Here is a 6,030-nt window from a genome sequence, read left to right as displayed (position 1 = left end):
ACGTGGGCCCTTAGAGGGAAGAACTAGAGGGACTTGAATCACACCCTGGGCCACAGAAACTCGTTTGAGCTGCGAGACGGTGCTGCCACCTCGCGTCGGGTCGGACCAAAGACCGCTGACCTCGGCTGTGGGCGCTTCACCTCGGGGTCCCGGTGCCTGTGGCCCCCGCAGGGGGTGTCCGGAAGGTGGTCGTCGTCGAGTGTCGGGGGGAAAGCCTCAACCATTAGGAGGGAGAGTTAGCTGGTTGCATTTTTCCCTAAAATCACCGCGATCACGTCTCTGAATTTCCGCATTACACTGAAGAGAGGAAAGAATGAAATTGCAATTTGTTTTCTGTCTTTAGTGGTGTGAAAAAGATTAAGGAGTGTGGGAGTTATGAGGTTAGGCATTGCCTTTGTATGTTTACTTAGTCTTTCCAATCCAATTCTCATGATGTTGGACAGCACAAACATAATATATTGGCTCGTAAGTCACAAGGTAATTTTTGAAGCAAACAACAGAAAACCCGCGACGATGTACTGATTTGGAATTCTGGGGGGTTTTTTTGCCGTCAACAATTCAGATATTTGAATTTCACTGAGTTTGCAAAATTCTTTGAAAGCCTTAATGGAAAGGTGCAAGCCTCCTTGTGTGGCTGTGCCTTTACAATCTCTAAGAGAAAACATCATTTCAACATTTGTCAAATGAACAGGATTCACCCTGAAAATATCCACAGCAGCAATGCTAAATACAAATCTGCTTAATTGACTTCCACACTAAGTAATTCACAAAACTTTCCAAAAATTTCAATAACCATGACTATTTTCACTTCACAAGGAGATGAATATATATATTTTTAAATCTACTTGCATATTCTACTGTTTCAATCAAGAAGCCAGGAAGATGTTTTTGTTTCCTTTTGTTTCCCTTTTTCTTTTCCCATTTTGTTTCTTTGCTTTGCTTTTCTTTTTTTTTTTTTTGGTAAGCCTTTTTTCCCATTTTTCTCTTACTGGTAGCTGTTCTTGAAACTAACATTGGTTAGACAGGTTTTACGCCAAGAAAAAAAATATTTGTTCCCGTCTTGTAACTGGTTTGAGGAATTAATGTCCTCAGTTTCTTAGTGGAGGGCACAACCTTATTTCCATGATGATAGGCTAATGAAGGTCCCAAGTGAAAGATGGTTTATTCAACCACTGCCATTTTCAGTACAACTCAATGTGCATTTAACTACAGCTGGACTCCATCTATGACATTAAATACCCTTTCCAGCACCACTGACTTCAGCCACCTCCTCTTTTGGAGGTGCTTTCTCAAACCTATAAATAATCCGTTTAAAAGTTAACAACTGCATGCCAATTCCTTGCATCAGTGAATTGTGCCAAAGGTTAATTACACTGGGTTCTCACACAGTATAAACCTTCAAGGACATTCAATGACAGACATCTTAGAAGTCAGAAATGTAGCCCACATCATCAGTGAGAAAGCAAAACCAGCAAAAACGCCAGTTATTAATATATAAATGTATTATAATAATGCAATTTCAACCAAATGAAATACCATGCTAAACTCAAAGCTTGTATCCTGTAATAAGAATTTTATGAAAAGTTACCAAAAGCATTGTATGTACCACACTGCCTGGCATTTACAGTCCAGAACATGTTTTTTCCACCAGTGAAATGGGCCCAATCAGAATTAAAGATTGCTTGATGCTTTTCTGACTTCCTACTACTAAGCAAGAGGTTTGATTGACTAGGTATTGACAGCTCATCATTCAGACACACGGAATGCTTCAGGGACACCAGTTGCCAAGACCATGGAGCCAAGGCAAGTCAAGTCTCCTTGGAAAATTCCTCAGAGAGGTTTTTAGATGTGTCTATGTAAGACGTGCAGTCTTACATAGCTGAGGAATACAGATGGGCTTTATCTCTGAGTCAAACCACCATGTCCCTGCATCAGTTTTCAGTTTCAGGAGGGAGAGGTATGTTTCATTTGTGAGCAATTGGATCTAATATATTTAATCACATCTCATTATTTTAAGGGTACTACAGTAGATTCCTGGTTATAAAAATAATAATCTAAGCTTTCCTTTCTTCCATCATCCAAAATAACAGGTGTTTTCTGATGTGTTTAAGTTTGGGGGTCTGTCCGGCTGCTGAAAGATAGCAAATAGTGAGTTCAGGAGGTGGATTTCATGCACAACCTCTAAGTCAGTGTGAAGTTTTAGGTTATTAGACAATTAACTCTGCATGTAAGGTGTCCAGCTAGTTGCAAGGACTATTAGTAGTTTAATATTTTCTCTTAAAGAAAAGCCTCTGGTGGGGTGCCTGGCTGGCTCAGTTAGTAGAACATGTGACTCTTGATCTCGGGATCATGAATTCAAGCCCTATATTGGGTGTGGAGCCTACTTTAAAAAAAAAAAATAGAAAAGCTTCTAGTATTAATTTAGTTTGTCTTTTGTTTGTTTTTTTTAAATCATAGCACGTTCAGAAAGCTTTTAAAAATTAGCCCTCTCCTCCCAGTTAGAATTCAACTGAAAGGCTTTTGGTGTTTTATTTTTATTTTTTATTTTTTTTAAATTTTTTTTTAAAGACTTCATTTATTTGACAGAGAGAGACACAGCGAGAGAGGGAACACAAGCAGGGGGAGTGGGAGAGGGAGAAGCAGGCTTCCCGCCGAGCAGGGAGCCCGACGCGGGGCTCGATCCCAGGACCCTCGGATCATGACCTGAGCCGAAGGCAGACGCTTAACGACTGAGCCACCCAGGCGCCCCGCTTTTGGTGTTTTAATTTAATACTAGTTGCTTGTTAAATATTAAATACCAAGTGCTTTATTCACATCTAATAATAAACTTTACCACATCATATGGATTCAGGCTTGTCAAATGCCTTTTACGTTAAATATTAAATACCAAGTGCTTTCTTCACATCTAATAATAAACTTTACCACGTCATATGGATTCAGGCTTGTCAAATGCCTTTTACAATTAGCAGAAGTTCTCTGGTCTCAACTTCTGATTTTAGGAAAGGATGCAGATAGGATTTTTTTCTTTGTTTACCATCATTAATTCAACTGCCTATAAAGGGTACCACTGATTTTTCCTTTTCACAATAATCTGATTTACCCAGACATTTATTTTCTCTGGGCCTTTTGCAACTGCTCAGACTTATGTGCAAATAATGTTTTCTTCTACAAATTGGTTACCATTTCAAGTTGCACCCCAGAAACTTAGCACTTAGAAAGCCCAAACTGCATCTTTGAAAAGCAAGCGGCTGGGGGGGGGGGGGTAGGGAAAGAATTAGAATACAACTGACCATTGGCATAACTTGAGGAGGGAACTTAAACAAGGTAGGTCCACCAATGAACACCAACAGTTCAGCACCTAAAAACCCAAGACTTGGGTTTCCCCTCTGCCAAATTGTTTGTTAGAAAAGTATTTGTCCCTGATTAGATTACCAGGCATCACTCTGTTATTAAGGCACCTTTTAGAGTAGTGTTCTATCACCTAGCTTTGTTTAGGATTTTAATTTACTAAACAAAGGAGGTGCCATCCATACAAGGCAGAAAAATCCCACAAATCCCACTGCTTTATTGCCCATTGGTACCATTCTTGAGCTCAGAAAACATCTCCTACCATTTCAAAAACATGCAACCAGGTATTTCTTTAAATAATACCTTATACTAATATATCCCAAATTGGAGATCATTTGGATCAAGCATACACATTTAAGAAAGTCTATATAAAAAGTTAAACCTAGTCCCTTTGGGTGGTTTACTTTGTACCAGTAGAAATAGAAACATAAAGACAGGGGCGCCTGGGTGGCTCAGTTGTTAAGCGTCTGCCTTCAGCTCAGGTCATGATCCCAGGGGCCTGGGATTGAGCCCCGCGTCGGGCTCCCTGCTCTGTGGGGAGCCTGCTTCTCCCTCTCCTACTCCCCCTGCTTGTGTTCCCTCTCTCGCTGTGTCTCTGTCAGATAAATAAAGTCTTAAAAAAAAGAAACATAAATACATACGGCAGGTACCGACATCTGAGGGCAATTGTTCTCATTAATCCAGAGTATTTATTAACATTTGATATTACCATGAAAAGATGGACTTGTAAAGTCCTCAGAAAACTGGTAGGTCCGCTAATGAACACCAACCAAAGGCTACATCCCTGGACCTCAGAAACTGCCTTAATTCCCCGGGCACAAACTCACCATTTTCTGGTGCCATCAAAAACACAGTAGGTATTCCTAAGTAAACTTGTTCACAAAGGAATTTGCTGCTGAGAAATAACTCAGAGGAACAGTTAAGGGTATCTTAACTATTCAGCAGATTCTAACAACTATTCAAAAACAAGACACAGGCATAGGCAGGTGACCTATTTTCCAGAAGCCTCATGTGCGAAGTCTTCTATTCTCTCAAATCCTTGATCCAAGATTTTCAGAACTCCTGTCGAGAGAGAAACCACTCACCAGTTTCTTTAACAGAAATAATTTAATAGATGCATTAACCGGGTGTCGGGGACAAGCAGGGGGACCATGTCTCACCGAGGTAGATACCGCAGGAAGTAGAGGGCTTGGGGGACAAGGGGAAGAGGTTAGCATTAACAGAATTTAGAAGGTGGGAAGTACCCAGTAGGACTGGGTCCCCAAGCTACGTGGGCAGGTGAGGGAGGCCCACCTTCTGAGGTCGGCATCTCTCAGCAGGTATGAGGAGGCTAGTTCTACGAGCACGGGAAACACAACCGGGGCCTCACTGCTGCGCCGAAGCATCCTTGTTAAGGGCAAAGAGTAGGGTTTTACTCTTTAACGGGAAGCGGACAGTGGGGAGCCTGTCCTTTTTTCCTCCCTAGCCTTCCAGTCTGCCTCTTGTTGGCAAAAGAGATATGGTGTGCAGAGTTCTAGCCCCAGAATCAGAAAATACCTTAAGGTGGGTGTGAAGCTGAGAGACACACTGAGACAGGAGGGGCAAGGATGTGTGGTTTGCAAATAGTGGGGTTTTAATGAAGTCATTGTAGGAAAAATGAATCGTGACCACTTCATTAGAAGTGCACATGAGAATTATTCTTAAAGTCCCCATGACTGGCAGCTACTAGGATTCTCAAACACATTTTAGGTGATTTTAATTTAGATCCCGGTAAATCATAAAGTTGTCCAATTTGTTTAAAAAAAAAAGTCTGTAATTCACTATCCTGATAAAAGGAAAATTTCTATGAAATATTTTCTCTTTCCTAAGTATAGGTCCATGTAAACCTAAGTGGGAATGACGCAGCCCACAAGCAGCACTAATTTGAGCTAGGGAATTTGAGGGTTTTGATGAAGGGGCAAATCCAGCCCTCCGCCTATTTTTGTATCTGCTCTATTGGAGTTCACCGTCCGTGACTACTTCTGAGCAGCAAAGTAGAGTAGGTGACACCCCAGACCATATGACCCCCAAAGCCTCTCTATTAGGGGCAACTTTTCACACGACTCATGAGGTGTCAGTTTCTTTCTGTAAATAATGAAAATGTGACTGGCTATACAAGTTGACACATTTTAAAAAGTGAATGCTGCTAGCGAGAGAGAGTTTCAAAGACTAAATCTAATTTAATCTTATGACACTTCACAAAGACCCCGCACCATTCCCCAGCTTAATCGGTGAGTCCTCATCAGACACATTTCAGACTTCTGTTGAGAGACCCTGAACATAATAATCAAAATGCAGCCATGTAGCTTAACTGAAAATGCTTCTGGAAGAAAATGTGGGAAAGTCTGGCACTGGTCTCCTAAAAAAAGCCATTCCCAAGACTACAAAAGAGTGTGGCACACGCCACAGGTTAGAAAGAGCGCAACAGCATCTCTTGAACTCACAGTTCATACTGTCACTAAAATGCCTGTTAATTCTATTTATAAAGATTTAGCTTCTGCGTTATGAACTCTCCCAGACTTTTTTTTTTTTTCTTTAAAGGAAACCAATATCAAACTTTAGATTGAAATCTTCCAAAAATTCCTGAAGTTTAACTATTTCTGTTCACAATGAATATATCCTTTAAAAACTCTTCAGAGGGGGGAAAAAGTGATACAGAAGACA

The sequence above is a fragment of the Mirounga leonina genome, unplaced genomic scaffold (genome assembly GCF_011800145.1).
Source record: "Mirounga leonina isolate KUSES-001 unplaced genomic scaffold, KU_Mleo_1.0 Mir_488, whole genome shotgun sequence".
In the NCBI taxonomy this organism is placed as follows: domain Eukaryota; kingdom Metazoa; phylum Chordata; class Mammalia; order Carnivora; family Phocidae; genus Mirounga; species Mirounga leonina.
Note: the sequence above shows the minus strand (reverse complement) of the source record.